Source organism: Nuphar pumila, chromosome 12 (assembly GCF_984573655.1).
Source record: "Nuphar pumila chromosome 12, dmNupPumi1.hap1.1, whole genome shotgun sequence".
NCBI lineage: Eukaryota > Viridiplantae > Streptophyta > Magnoliopsida > Nymphaeales > Nymphaeaceae > Nuphar > Nuphar pumila.
This window is the reverse complement of record NC_143260.1, coordinates 13,267,623-13,284,785: the sequence shown is the minus strand read 5'-3', so window position 1 is coordinate 13,284,785 and position 17,163 is coordinate 13,267,623.

Here is a 17,163-nt window from a genome sequence, read left to right as displayed (position 1 = left end):
TGAGCTTGACCAACTCATGGCATGTCAATGGGCCCGTCAAACCCGTCAGTGCACTTCCTTGTTTTTATTTTTTATTTTTTGGGGTTAGGCCAAGGGAAAACCCTCAATCACGGGTGTATCGGACGATACACATCGTATCAGCAGAAATTAGATATGTTGCATACCTGAATCGTTTATTTTTTTTAATAAAAATAAAAATACATACTTTTTAATATTATTTTAAAATTGTTTTAATGGTTTGAACATGTGTCACGTTATAATTGACAGCGTAATTAAGTTTTTATTATTTTTGGGCTAATACATAACCATTCAGTTGAGTATCGGTATCAGCCGATACAGCTGAATCGGTACCCCAATGATTCAGGGCCGATACCGATACTGACAACATTAGGTAAAAATAAAATCCTTGAGGTCCCCTGCTCACCGAAAAGTATACCTAACTTCGACCTTGTGGCAAGGAACGCTTTCTATGGGTTTCGAATTCATGACGTCCCATCAATTTGGTGACATTCACAAGTCTTCTGTGGCGCTGATTTTTAATTTTTTTTAACTAGGCAACCCCCAACCTATCTAGGACAAGCACCAGGTATACATATATATATTTTTTATCATTAAAGAACTAAGCCAACGCTGAAAGGGTGTAGACAGTCTACCACATAAGCAGTGCATCAAATATCGGCGATATTTTAAAAGTATTTTATAAAAAATATGAAATTTCGATCACCAATTTAAATGTCAAAATATCGTGATGTTTTCAAAAATTGATTTTTTTTTGTTAGAACTTGAATATCATGGGTTTACAACAATATTTATATTTGTATCAGTTTTGTTTACAATATAGAGAATTTATATTTATTTATTAATTTACTTCCCCTTACAAATATATTTTTTTACCGGCAAAAGATCAAGGTATAGTCTCTCGCACACAATTAAGTAAGTCTTCAATTGCATACTTAATCATCCAGTTACAATTACTGTAAATTTATTAACTAAATTTTCTGGCACGTTTCTTTTCAAATAGCTCAATAAGTTGGCCGATTTTTTATGGAAAGTCTAGGCACCATATTGCAGTACCAACGGGGTCTCCCCTTGTCTGGTAGGAGCAGCTAGTGCAAGTCACCTTGTGTTGGGCCGGTGCAGGTTCAAAACCCAATGGTATAGTTGTATAACTTTTAGGGATCTGCCTAAACCCTGCTTGTCTTTTGAAAAAAAATAAAAGTCTAGTCACCAGTCCTCAAACCTTCATGCCTAACCAAGCATATCTTTTTCAATTTGCAAATAAATTCACCACTTATCCATCTTAAATTTCAAAACTTACCCCCAAGTAATCTCTCTCCCTTCCCAAAACCTTTTTTAAGCCCCAAAATCTGCCCAAAGGGGTGTTGGAGTAGTGGGGTGGGGCCTTGGCTGCTAGATGGGCGGTCAAACTTCGATTCTCATGGGGTTTAGCCCCTATGTGCAAGCCGCATGACGATCATAGGCCCCAGGAACAAGGGTCCTAGCCTCGAAGTTTTACGCTATCAGCATGACGATCATAGGTATGGCAGGCTGAGCCAGCAAGCAATACCAGGTCTCCGTGCCGGGTGCATGCAGTTTCTTTGGGTTATAAATTAAAAAACAAAAACAAAATCCAATTTAAGTCTAAGCTGATTTGGTAAAACTAGGTTGACTCAACCAAGTCAAAACATTGATTAGACCAAGTTTAGTCCCTAACCGACTCATGCATTTTTTTTGCTTGGGTTTGGGGCCAATACGGTACAACTCAGCCAAGTCACAATACGACTAGTTGAATTTGCCAACCATGGTCTTGAGGCTACACATGTATAAAATGGGTTGGGTTTGACCGGTTCCAGACCCTAGGATCAGGGTTTGGTGATAAATAAGGGTTTGATTAATATATAGAGTCAGGTATGGTTTATTGTGAATTTCATACCAGACCTGGGCCCAACCCAAGTTCCAATTAAGATCAGCAATTTGTCATTGTAAAAATGATAAAAATTTTATTTTACCGGGTCCCCGGCACCATCATCTAAAATTAGGTTTGGGTCTGGTTCTACTTGGTTCCCAACCAAACCCGACAGTTGACACCCCCTACGGTATGACCCCAATGTGGCTCGAGTTCAATGCACGAGTTCCAAAATTCTTTTAGAAAAAGACATAAGAGCATGAATTTTTTGAGTTAAAAAAAAAAAAAGACATCAAGGTACAGTTGTTTTTTAATCAATAAAAAACTAGTTTTTGATATTTTAATACATGAAAAGATAATGTTACTAAAATAGAATTTAAAAAAAAAAACTGTTCAGATTTTAAAATAATATTCATACATATCAATTCATTACAATGCGTTATACCATATTTATCGTCACCCATGACACGGTTGTGTCGCTGTGACACAGGCTTGTCATTTCTATGCTTGTTTTTGCAAGAATGGCTTTGAAGTTTAAACTAGGCAATGCACATGCAAACTCAAAATCACAATTCCACTTTTAGTAAAAATTCCATCTTAATAAAGTGCCTACATATACATATAAGATGAAGTGGGGGGAATGGTGAAAGAAATCTGTGTCCATATCTAATAATGTTTCACTTGACAATCAATTTTTTTTTTTGAAAGGCACACTTGGGGTTAGGCAGGCCCCTACTAGTTATACAACTATACCATTGGGTTTTGAACCTGCAACGTCCCAACACAAGGTGACAAGCACTAGCTGCCCTACCAGACAAGCGGCGCCATCATTGGTCGCCTGGCAATCAAATTGGAGTGGAAAGAAAGCACAATAGTTCTTCATTCTAGAATTGACCACTAGTAACAAAATGTTGTAAGAACATAATTGAATCGAGCCCACCCCAAAATGATTAGATTCTGGGTCCATTCAAGCATATAAGAAAATTAGTTGGACCGTATTACAACAACTACGCCTTCATCCCAAAACAATTGGGGTCGGCGATATGAACCAAAAATAAAAATCATTCTGGGTCTTCCACATGAATCCTTCTCCAATCATTTCTATCCAATGCCATGTCCTCGGTGAGGTTCAAAGCATTCATATCCTTTCCTATCACCTTCATTCATGTCTTCCTAGGCTTACCCCGACCTCTTTTAACTAATATATTTTCTCATTTATCCATCCTTCTTCTAACTGGATCATCATTAGGCCTTAGCCAAATATGAACCGTATTATCCTTGTAAAATGACAAATTTCTCGAAATGACATACAATTTGTGAAATCTACCTTACTTACAAAATTTTGGATGCTTTATTTTTTTAGGACATTTTTTCTTTCGCACACACGAACCTCTTTGATGTTTGCATGATATGTAGGTATAGTGTAGGAAGCTCGCAACCTCTCAATAAAAAGGATATTTGTGCGATGATTTTGCGAACCTCATAAATTTTGCATAAACAAATTTGTGAATCTGCTATGTTTCATCCCAATAATGAAGATTTACACATCTAACATGTGTATCTTCTCAAGTTCGCAACCACCATTTGAACCTTCTCTAATTAAAAGGTTCTACCTGGGCGGGCTTGCCCCATGCATTTGTGGCAGTCTTGAAATTCGTGCATAAAACGTGCAAGCCTCTTATAACTGAAAACTTGTGAACGTTCATAAGGAAGTCCTTTAGAGAATTGCAGAAGTCGAAGACAGGGAGGAACCTCTCGATCTGATTCACTGGCCTAGGAGACTGCTGTTGCAGCCAAGGTCAGATAGTCCGTCGCTATCACCATGATCCATACTGTTTCTGTTATTATTTATCATGGAAATGGTTAACTTAATGCTTGTATAGTTTTGTAAGGCCATTGGCTTACAGTTCTGTTGGTGCGGAAATGTGCTTATCCTTTTGGCATATATGGAATCAAGGAATAATATGGGGGGAAACGATAGCTGGTCATGGGATTATTTACAGTCGAGTACAAAGACCTTGACTTGATGGTCTATCATAAAGGTAGCAGTATAAATATTGAGGAGTAAAAAACAGGCATTATCTTAGTGCAATATCAGAAACTCTGTGTAGACTAATAGTTCGTGAATGATTTCAGAGTGAACTCTGTTGGATTGTTGAAATTTTTGAGTTATTTTTTCTCCAAAATTTGTTGTTTGTCGCTAATGTTGACTGATAGAAATGTGTCATAAAGTGCCTCGTGCTAATTGTAAGTGATGTTGGAGGATTTTTTTTTTCTTTCCGCATTTCTGTTGATTGAAAATTTTTAGTAGAAATTGTTTTACTGACCTTGTTGTGACCATATCTGTTCTTGTGTTCTTTTTTCCTTGAAATAGTTAGCAGTATAATGAAGCAGGTGTTTATGAATTATTTTCTGTGAAGGTGTGAAGATTGAGATGCTTCACAGTCTTAGCTGTCGTATGTTATTAAGAAGAGCAACCAAGGATGCTGGGCTGATTGCTGGATTAGAAGTTCTTCGTATCATGCATTAATGAACCAATTACTGCTTCCTTGGCATATGGGTTTGAGAAGAAGAACAGCGAGAGTCGAGACCATTCTAGTTTTTGGTCTTGGTGGAGGGACCTTTGATGTCTCAGGTAGTCTCACTTGCCACTCTGATCATTCCTGACTGGGGCATCTTTTTGGTATTGCCTTGATTGCTGGGTAAACTACCCACGCTCTTCTGTGTGGTATTCTCAGCATAGTTGGTCAGATTACGGCTAGGCAAATTTTTTTGTTCCTTTATCAGTCATCAAGTTATTTTCCATGGTTCAGATTATCATGGATTATTGCTTTGAAATATCATTGATCTTTGTATTCTCCTTACTTTTTTCTTTTATGTATGTTGGCTTTGTATTAATTATGCTTATCTCAATATACATGTAGTTCTTGAGGTTGGAGACGGTGTCTTTGAGGTGATTTCAACATCTGGGAATACTCATTTGGGCGGAGATGACTTTGATAAGGTTCTCTCATCCTCTACATTATATGAGATAAAAAAATTTGTTGTATGCAGCAATTGCATGTTGTATTTATATTTTTGTTGTTATTGATACTCTTCTAACACTTAATGAAAAAGAGAATTGTGGATTGGTTTGCTGGTAAATATAAGAGGGATGAGGGTATAGAGCTATTGAAGGATAAGCAAGCTCTACAGCGTCTGATTGAAACATCAGAGAAGGCCCTCAGACAAACATAAGGTTTTATCATATTTTAAATTTCATGATTCTAATTATTTTTCATATAGGTTTATGACAAGTTGGATACCATAGAAGACGAGAAGGATATTTATAGGCTTGCAAAGATTAGAGATAAGAAATCGAAGGATTTGGGTATGGTTAGATGTATCAAAGATGAAACGTAAAGCGTTTTAGTCAAAGATGAGGAGATTAAGGAGAGATGGATAGATTATTTTGATAAGCTATTTAATGATAGTCATGCTCAAGATCTTGGAGACTTCTCCATTCCTTTTCATGAGATAAATCGTGACTTCATACGCAAGATTCAAAAGAAAGAAATTGCAGAGGCTTTGAAGAAAATGAAATCAAGAAGGGCAGTTGGCCTAGATGGTATACCTATCGAGGCTTGAAAATGCTTGGGAGAGAAAGGTTTAGAATGGTTGACAAATCTTTTTAACTTGATTTGGCGAACAAATAAGATGCCTAATGAGTGGAGGAAGAGTACTTTGGTGCCTTTATATAAGAATAAGGGTGATATACAAGATTGCACAAACTATCGTGGTATAAAACTCATGAGTCATACTATGAAACTTTGGGAGAGGGTGATTGAGTCTAGGTTGAGGAAGGTTGTCATGATATCGGAGAATCAGATTGGTTTTATGCTTGGAAGATCAACTATGGAAGCTATACATCTTCTTAGACAACTTATTGAAAGATATAGAGAGAGGAACAAAGATTTGCATATGGTTTTTATTGATTTAGAAAAGGCATACGATAGAGTACCTAGGGACGTTCTCTGGTGGACTATGATGAAGAAAGGTGTTTCTCTCAAGAACATTAGTATAATTAAAGATATGTATGAAGGAGTAGTAACCAATGCCCGCACTTGTGGAGGGGTGACAACCAATTTTTCTATAACGATTGGGTTACATCAAGGATCTGCTTTAAGCCCTTTCCTATTTGCGATAGTGATGGATGAGCTTACGAGATCAATTCAAGAAAATGTACCATGGTGTATGTTGTTTGCTGATGATATTGTTTTGATTGATGAGTCTAGAGTTGGGGTTAATGCTAAGTTAGAATTATGGAGACAGACATTGGAAGCTAGAGGTTTTAAGTTGACTAAGAGTAAGACTGAATATATGGAATGTCGGTTTAGTAAGCAACGAAGTAGTGATGGGAGTGTAGTGAAGCTTGGTGAGCAAGAAATACCGGTGAATGATTATTTCAAATATTTGGGATCCATCATTCAAAAGTATGGAGAAATTGATGGAGATGTAAATCATAGGATAAAGGTTGGGTGGATGAAATGGAAAAGTGCAACTGGAGTGCTGTGCGATCGTAGAATGCCATTGCGGTTGAAGGGAAAGTTTTATAGGACGACTATTAGACCTGCTTTACTATATGGTATGGAATGTTGGGCTGCCAAGAGACATCATATTCAAAAAATGAGTGTAGCCGAGATGCGGATGCTTAGATGGATGTGTGGAAATACAATAAAAGATAAGATTCAGAACGAGGAGATACGTAAGAAGGTAGGTGTTGCACCCATTGAAAATAAGATGCGAGAGAATCGTTTACGGTGGTTTGGACATATTCGGCGAAGGCCTAATGATGCTCCAGTTAGAAGGTTGGAGAAATGGGAAAATATATTAGTTAAAAGAGGTCGGGGTAGGCCTAGGAAGACTTGGATGGAGATGATAGGAAAGGATATGAATGCTTTGAACCTCACCGAGGACATGGCATTGGATAGAAATGATTGGAGGAAAAGGATTCATGTGGAAGACCCAAAATGAATTTCTTTTTTGGTTCATATCGCTGACCCCAATTGTTTTGGGATGAAGGCGTAGGTGTTGTTGTTGTTGTCTCTCAGTTGACCATCAACCGGTTTCTTCTACAGCTTGCCTTTTATTACTGCAACAGCTGAAGGCCCCAAACATATTGAGACAACTCTGACAAGGGCCAAGTTTGAAAAGTTGTGCTCAAATTTGCTTGATCGGTAAGTATTTTCGTTGTATGCCCGAATCTATGATACTAAAAATTGGTATTTATTTTCAATAATGAAAACCTCATATGGAGCTTGGTGGAATGATTTCTCTCATGGTTGCTGGAGTCAGAATACTTCTAGTAACATATATATGATGGGGAAGACTTCGATGGGTCTGTTTTGTTTTTGTTTTTTCAAGTTATTCCAAGTTTTATGGGCCTTCTTTATCCTGGATATGTGTTGCCTATGCTCAATTACATACGTTGCACTGACTTTAAATAAAAGAGAAACGTTGTCAATTGATATTTCGGTTTTCCTTTGTGGATTACTTGAGAGAAAAAGGATTTCTCAAGTTGTTTTTTATTCAGAAATTGTACCATTATTGTTTCATTGTCTGACTAATCTGGTTGCACCTCTTAGGTTGAGAACACCTGTGGAAAATTCACTCGGATGCAAAAAGTTGCCTTCAGTAAGTACCTTATTTCGTTTTTCTACCTATGCTTTTCCAGAAGTTGTGTGTTATAGGTAGATCTTAGCAACTAATCATGTTAGCACAATTTACTTTTCCTGTGGTAATCTTTCCTCTTTTCATTTTTTTCTCTTTAAGTGATCAGTTCGTTTACCAAGTATCCTTCTACTAAGGAAAACTATACATTATGAAAGGAAATGATTCTTTGGTGCTAAATCTGAAAATTTCAGTGTTTGCTTTGTACAGAAGTTACTTTCTTCACACACAACAGATATGCATTGCTTCTTACTCCCTTGGCAAGGGGTTTTGAGGAGTTTCTTCCAAATGAGTTGCACTTTGCCACTCTCATACTGACAGGATTAGTTGTTTCATATGTTTTTGTTACATTCCTTCTACCATGAAATTGCGGTCGCACGGGCACCTGCGCAAGTTTTTGGATTTTTTTATGCATGTTATCACGTTTTTCTTGTTTATTTTTTCTTTTAGATGCACTTATGGTGTTGTTTATCAGTCATTCTTTGTTGGGCAATTTCCAAGTCGTTGGCTTTTCTGATATTACTCGTACCTTTGCATTATTTTTATCTGTTCAGATACTAGCAGCTGGCGAGTGGTTTACTGCATGTGGATTATTAATTTTTTAGGACCTGACACATGACGGTATAAACATTCTTATTGATGCCTACTAGAGAACATTTGTTCGTCATTTGAATATTTGTACAGTATAGTCATTTAATAAAAAGTAGTGTTGTATTGATTTTCTTGTTTTATACTTTAATATGTACATATTTGTATGTGAAATCTAGGTAGCAGCTAAATATGTTATTTAATTGACATAGGGTATCATTTTGAATACACTAAAAAGAAGACACCTTCAAGTTTAATGTTGTAAAACCCGAAAAAATTTGGAAATTTTAGAAATAAATAAAAAGAGAATTTTTTTTCAGAATGGATAGGATAATATAATTTTATATTGAATATCTTTGATCCAAATCGATCTTGGATCCGAATAGGGGCATATAAAATCCAATATATGGATTTAGATCCTGAATAGATCTGAAACCCGTTGGAGTTTAATTGGATTTTTAATAGATCCAAAATATTGTGTGACCCAACCAAGATCCAAAATCCAACTGAGGAGTTTCAGAAGATCCAAATTATTATGAAAATTCAACCTAAATCCGAGATCCGTTTTAAAAAAATTGTAAGTATATAAATAAATTAATAAAGATATATTTTGGCACACTATGATACCTCTTTGACAAAACTTTAACAAAATATAAAAATACATATTTTTCAAAATAGAGATAAAATCAATCAAACATCCAAAATGGAATGCACAACCATTGGATTGTAATTCAATTTTTTTTAGTTTAAATCATGAAGAAAATCTCTCATATAGCACACTTTTTGCGGCGCTATAGATTTAGATAGAATTTAAGAAGAAAAGAGGTTAGAAAACTCGTTTTGGTAAGTAGAAGGGGCTTTACACCTTTTTAGAGATGGATATAATTCAAATAAAGAAAGAGTAAATGAGTGCATCTAATTCTCATTAAGGTAGGTTGACTCTCTCCTATGTCCATATGTTTTTCTTACTTTGACTAAAAAAAAAGGTAAAAGTGGAGAGAATAATGAGAAATGAGAAAAATAAGATATTTAAGAAAAAAAATGGGCGTGAATGAAGAAAGAGGAGGGCGGTTTCAAAAAAAGTTTTGATTAGGGCAATAAACCAAAAGGAAATAAAAAGAGGAACCTCTTGAAGTTGCCAAAACATACTACATGATTTTTTTGGTCTCTCTTCTCTCTCATCTCTCTCGATTTTTCCTCTCTTCCCCTCTTCTCTTCGTTGTCCATCTTTTTCGTGCAACCACTCATAGTGGAGGTGTTGGATGAAAGAACAATCGAAGGAAGTACTACAAAACTTTGATTTGGCTATACATCAAGAGTTGTTCGGTGAATCGACTCAACGAAATGAGGTAAGAGGCCTTGTATCTTTATGCACGTGTTTGGTGCCCTCTAGCACACGTAGGTTGCAGCACCCTTTGAATGTATGTATGAAAATGCATACATCTAGCTGTTTGAAATAGCCATGCTAGATGTGGGATCTAGTCGATCCTTGGTACCATGAATAATGGACTTGCAAACGCAATAGTTGGATCTCATGTCATGGAGTGTCAATTTGCCATTAATAGAGAGATCGTAGGCATAAGTAAGGTAGTCAGATTTGTCAAAGCATGTGTCATTGCTATGTATTCAAACTTTTCGTTAGTTAATCTATCACAAAAGAAAAAAAATATGTAACCATGATATAGTTGATCTACTATCATCAGATCTGACAAAGCATGTGTATCATTGCTATGTATTTAGACTTTTCGTTAGTTAATCTGTCACAAAAGAAAAAAAAATACATGACCCGGAGATAGTGATCTACTACCATCAGATCTGTCAAAGCATATGTATTATTGTTATGTATTCAGAATTTTTGCTAGTTGATCTGTCACAAAAGAACCAAAAAAATTATTATATGCATGACCATGATATAGTTGAAATTATGTTTTTTCTCTGTATATATTAATGTTGTATTGGATTTCATGCACATTCATTTATTTTTAGTTATTTTGGTAAATTGGGCATATGAATGTGTTAATTTTATACATGATAGTCGTGGTTTGAATTATTCTTTTAAACTATGCATGCACTGATTGATTTTCATGTGTTAATATCTTAAGTTTCTAATTTTTTTATTTGCTTTGGAAGGCTGAGGACTGAACCTTGATCCATATTTGAGGGGTCATATTGGACTAGACCTCAAACTGATAGTAGTTCTTGATATTAGATGTTAAAAGAAAAAATAATAATAAAGATATGTATATGTATGTATGCATTAGACTTATTGCATGATAATCATTTTCGTATGTTAACCATTTTAAGCTTAATGGCAATTCATTTTTCTTATTGTAAAATCAAAGGAATCAAGCTTGTATACAAGATTCATAAATCAAGTATATATACATGATTCATGAATCATGTATGTATAGTTAGTTTGATTAAACAAACCACTCACACATACTTGCACCAATATTTGGTTTCAAGAATATATATATGCACACGAAAAAACCCAATATGCACACGAAAAAACCCATAGACTATGGATGACTGCCCCTAAAAGTTTCATTGTACAAAGGTACGCGGAACAACATTCTTTCAAGTAAAGAAGTATGATAAAGATCATATATGTGCTAGCTCATTTGGCAACCTTCAAGTAGAAAAAATGTCTTTCAAGTGGATTGTAGGTGTAATTTATAAACTTATACGATAACCTTAATATGACTCTAAGAGAGATCATCAATGACATTAGTCAGAAGGAAGACATTAAGATTACTTACAAACAAGCATAGTGTTGATAGGAATGTATGAAGAAAAAGTTATATCGTTCATTTGAAGAGTCTTTCAATATGCTTCCTACCTATTTGGATCATTTAATGCAGGCAAAGCCAAGAACGATACTGATCATTGAAATTGATAGAAGACATCGAGTTAAGTACATGTTTTTATCTTTTTGTTCATGTATCAATGAGTTTTAAAATGGATGCTCTCCAGTTTTTATAGTAAATAACATATTTCTAAAAAAAATATGGGTATATTATTATCGACCCATAGTATTGATCCTTGTGGTAAAATATTTTCGGTGATGTTTGGAGTTATAAATAAAGAGGCATGGGCTAGGTTTTTGGAGTGTATAAAAGCACAAATTTATATACTTCAATGACTTTAAAGATAAAACATAATTGAGTATTATCTTAGATGGGCACAATGGGTTGTTGTATGTCGTCCCCTACATATTTTACATATTTTTTATATAACACATTGGATATTACTTGAAGCACTTGACAAATAACTTTGCAAAAACATTTGATTCACCATACAATATACTTTGGTGGAGTGTAGCTCGGGCAATAATAGAACCATAGCCCACATATTTTCTTTAAAATTTTTGAAAGCAAGTTATTGTTGCATACAATTATATTGTCACGGACGAGAAACCACAATTTTGGGCTACATCTCACTTTCTAGAAAAACGATATGGGTGTTAAACATCTAATATAGCGAAGAGCTTCAATTCGTGAATTTTACTCATACATGACAAGCCCTTAGTACCTGTTATTGAGAGACTTTGTTTCATACTAATAAAAAAATTTGAGAAAAAAAATAATATCAAGCAGAAAATGTCAAGCATTGTAGTCCCTAAGATAAAAAGAAATGGTAGAGACACTAAAGAGAAATATACAACAACTATATGTGTAAGTCGTGCATTGCCATCGATGTCGGTACGAAACCCACGATTGATCTCACGATTACGATGTTGATCTTGAAAAGATGGTATACTCTTGTGAAAAGTGTCAGGTGAGTGGGATTTCATGTGATTATGTGATTACATGTATTTTGTATAAAAACAATCTATTAGAGGATTACTACGATAAGTTTTTTAGAATTGAATCGTATCTAGTTACATGTTCATTCCTTCTAATGATGGATAATGTCTCACACGATGCTTTATTGATTCTTATTTATGTTTATCCAATAAAAGTGATGCATAAACTAAGGCGACCTAAGGTGAAGAGATGAAAAACATCATCAAAGGATGGTATGTCATACAAATGCAGTGTATGTGGTGAGGTTAGTTACAACAGTTAGAAGCACACATAACAATATGTTTGAGTACCTCTTGTTGCAAAATGTATATTTGTATGTGTTTTTCTCTATGTGTGCTTATGTATTTATTAAGAATTATTGAATAATTTGCTTTTATATTGTTATCTAGAGTTTTTTATTCAATTGTTCTAAGGTCTTATATCTTCTATGTATATTTTAGGTCTTTCAAAATATATAAGACACCTAAAGGGAAACGTGACAACAGAAAGAGAACCAAACCCCCACCCCCAAGAAAGGATCAAATTATGGTACAACCAATGTTACTAACATGTATTTAATTTCAATTGGCCATAAAAATAGGTTGATGAGAAGCTACCATATGGGCAACAAAAAAATAATTGCTTAAGATAGAATTTTACATGGATACTATGTTGAGCAACGATATAAGTGTTAGGTTTGGACATTTGTTTGTTTGTTTGTTACATTTTTATGTAGACTCGTTTGAATCTAACATGAAAATATCACATTGTTGATTATATAACATCTAAAAAGATTCATAGACAAAAATTTTTATCAACACAAACGGGACATGGCAACAAGAACAAAACAACCAAAGACCATTTACCTCATTTTTTTCAATGAGTCTCGAAAGAGATAATCCTCTCATTTTTCTATCAAGTAATAGAAACTAATTGCTTCACATTAATTGTTTATAACAATTGGTTGAATCTTCTACTTCGCGAGAAGGGGCTCATTCCTTCAGGAAGAACCAAAACTTGTCATATCCTTTCGAGAAATGTGACAAGGTAACCGTTTGACAACTCTGCATACTTACATTTATGTTGCAAATCTTAATTCCTCTCAACTAGAGCAACCAAAAATTGGTTCTTTGATAAATGGATATGAAAGCGAGGGAGTTCAGGTTGTACAATTCTACGGGAATGATAACAAATGCAAATAAGAACATCAAAAATCTAGTTCGAATTCATTACTTATTCAATAATAGATTTATTTTTCTCTCAAACTAGATAGGATTAATATTGTGATGTAGGTTTTTTTTTCAGAGATGCTTGACTACAATGCTTACTCTGATTAGATGACTTGTCCCATGGTTGGCGTTCATTAACACTTAAGGGTAATTACTCTGCATATGTTTGTTAACTCAATATGTACATGTACATGTTCTTAATTATGTATATGATTGTTTCAAGATTGATTGTGGTATATTCATCATATTGTACATTTAATATTTGAGCAAAAACATGAAACTCAATTTCATGTAGGTACATGTTTATGTCATATATTGTTGTATTTTTTGAATGTAAGCTAATAATCTTTTTTTTTCAGGTTGATGCAACAAACTAACGAAGGCATATGGTTAAATTCTAATAGAATTGAAGGAGAAGAATGAAAGTGAGGTTGCTCCCCAAAAGAAGGCAGAGGAGGATGCAAAGAACGAAAAAGGACGACACCAAAAAACAACAACAAAGGTAGCAAAGACAAATACAACAAAAGGTCTAAAGGCCAAACAAAAGGCAGAGGATAATCTTGGGGCATCGGAGGATCTTGATCAAGAAGTTAAGCTATCGACAATTTTGGGGCATAGTTGTGGATTACTATTGTTTTGTGAAGTTGACACAATTGTAAAAATTGTTGATTACTAATGTTTTGTAGTTTTTGACACAATTGTTAATTATTATTGTTGTGGATGTTTTGGTTGTTTTATATATTACATTGATTATTGTAAATTTAATTATATAGTTAGGTTGTTGATGATAGCAACAAAGTTATGTAGATATAGGTTATACTTCTAAAATGGCGGAAATTCATAAATTCAGTTCACTAATTGAGAAAATTCACAAATACAAGTGAAAGTTCACATGAAAATCTCGCAATAAATATAGTTGGAAAACTACCTCCACAAATATGAGAGTAAGTTTGCAAATCATGAGGATGAAGTTCTCACGTTCGTGTCACAAGATGTGCTTATTACGAGAAAAACTCATTGTAGATAACATGTCGCATGCCCATGAAGTGCCGACATTCGATGATAAAAAAGCATTAGTGTTGAAGATTTTTTTAAAAAGTTTGTTGGGGAAAGCACATTGGGAATCACTGGTTGGGGAACAAAAAGAAACCCTTGTTTATTCAAAAATAACCATCAGATGTAAACCATGACTTTTAAATAAATAAAGTATCCCATTTAATGCTCGTACGAACATTCTCAAAAGGATAAAAAATTGCAGTAATCATTCCTTAAATTTGCGAATGTTCGACAAATCTGCAACTGAATTAGAAGATCTGCATATACAAAGCATGTTCACAAACCATTTTCTGTACATCATGAGGACGTCCACAATTTTGTGACATCATCCTCATGTGGAGTATTTCATCAAAGGAGGTTTGTAGGCTTTGTTTGCAAATGGAGTATTATATTTATGAAGGTAGTACCATATTTGTGAAGGTCTAATTAGAGCACGAACATCATAGACATTTGCAACATGTGCCTGCGAATGTCAATATATATTTGCGGAGCTCCTTCATGAGTGTTTACTTAAAGGAAGTTTGTAGGGGTTTGTTTGTGAAGGTTGTACTATATGTTTGAAGGGTAAAAAATATCCTAAAAAATTAAGGATCCAAAATTTTTGACATGGGGAGTATTCACAAATTGTAGGGCATTCCAGAAAATGTGTAATTTTGCAAGGACATTGATCATTTTTTGTTTTATTGAAATCAAAAATTGAATAAGCTATGTTGTGTTTTTTTATAAAACTTTAATTTTTAATAAAATCAGAATTACAAATAGTTTTTTTTTATCCAACTCAAGCTGATCTTTGTGAAACTTTTTGAAAACTGATTCAATTCAAGAAAATGATTTTGATAACATTGTTAGGCACTAAAGGCGGTCACCACACCTTTGCAAACCCATTAGACAGGTGATGTAACATCTTTATAAGTACAACAAATGCCCTACCAATAGATGCAAGAGCGAAGCAGGATAGATCCGGCTTCACATAGTCTAGTTAGGTTCTTTCTTTTTTTTTAACTTTTTAAATTGGAGCATATTTGCATTTGATTGTAGATCTATGATTGAATAAGTTTGAGTTGATTAAAGGGTTTATCTGGATCAAGTAGTGTTTATCAATTTAAGAAGCTGAGATTTGTTAGAATTAGAAATTCTCATTTATAAATAGATGTCTGCTTTAGGAATTCAACAGAGAACTAAAAATTCATTATGGATTTATCTCCTTTATTTTTTTGTTAATTTCTCTATTTTTTTAGTACATGCTTAACATTGCATATAGTAGAAGTAGATCATAGTTTGGTAGATAGTAGATTCCCGCAATCTCTTTCGAAGTTGCATCACAAATACATGAATAAGAACACATAATTGTACTAGCTGCACTTTAAATTGTTTTTGTTGTACTAAAACTTTTGTCAATCGTAAACTGATCACATTTGTTGTACACCTTAACTTATTTGAATCCTAAGTTAGATATAATACAAGGACTAAAATGCCCTTGAATGAGATAATGTTGTCATTCCTAAACCCTGCATCTTCATTCTCACTAGAGATGTAAATGGTTCAGGTGCAACCTGATACCTGACCCGAATCCAAGTCCATTACACAGGTTTGGTAGACAAATCTGGATCCGATTAATAATCAGACCCAGGTTTGTTATTATGTTTTGCATTCAAACTCGAACCTGAATTCGACCAAAAAACTGACCTGATTAAGTGTAAATACCGGGTTTAAAACTAGTCAGATCCAGGTTTGGTTTTATCCTTTTCCATTGGAATACAAATCCAACTCTGAACCCGATTAAACCAAACTCGATTAATTCAGACTTGGTAATGCCTAAATCCAACCCAAAACTGAATTGTTTGCATCCCTAATCCTCACCCTTTCTAATGACATTGGATGACACCTTAAGCTTTCCATCAAGTGCCATGGAGCCAGGCCTATTGAGCAATCGTAAAACATCTTTTGTTGATTGCCAAGCACATCTACACCAGCAAGATAATTAATGACCTTTGATTGCTGCTAGGGCTGGCAAACAAGCTAGAAGACCGGGTATAAAGTGTTCAAGCTTGGTTCATTCTTGTAATCAAACTCGAAAAGCTCGAGCTCGAGTGGACTTGTATACAATCCAAGTACGCGATGCAAATAACAAGTTTCTATGTTTCAATCGGATATCAATTGCTTAGATGCATTTAAAAGCCCCGAGAGGCTGTCCAACTAAAACTCAAAGAAGAAGCCTTAAGTGCAAAGCGATCATTTCGGCACAAAAGCAGAAGAAATTCTTTCTAGTTGAGAAATGTTGGATTTTGTCTCTGGTATAAGCAAATGGTACATTTATTGATGGGTGAACTATGGGAGTTGAACCCGTATTTGGTGGATTCACAATCCACTGCATTGATCCACTTGGCCACATCCGTCCCACAGAGATATACGTTGCATCAAAGCTAGAGACAATAGATTTCCAGATCTAACTTATTTTTTGCAACCAAAACACTTTTGATTATTTATTTCACACTACATCATATGAAACAAAGTAATCTAAAACATGCTCACTAATTGACAAGTCTATACAAGCAGTCAAGCACAACTGAACACCTACTTTTTATTCAGCTTGAAAAAGATAATTTACAAGTTCATAAAAGGTTTCTTATTAGCCAACCGATGAATGGCTCACAAAAAAGTAGATAAAAATTACAAGCTGCATATTTTATACCACAATAAGACCGTGTTTGGCTGGGGGTAAAAGTTATCATTGGAAATAACTTTTGAGAAACTTTCAGCACCATCAAACATCCCCTAAAAGCTTGATCCTCTCCTCGCCCCTCCCTTTTAATCTGATTTTCCCCCCTTTTTTATCAGGCTTACAGAAGAACAAAGTGAGAGGGCCAACACAAAATTGAATAAAAAAAGC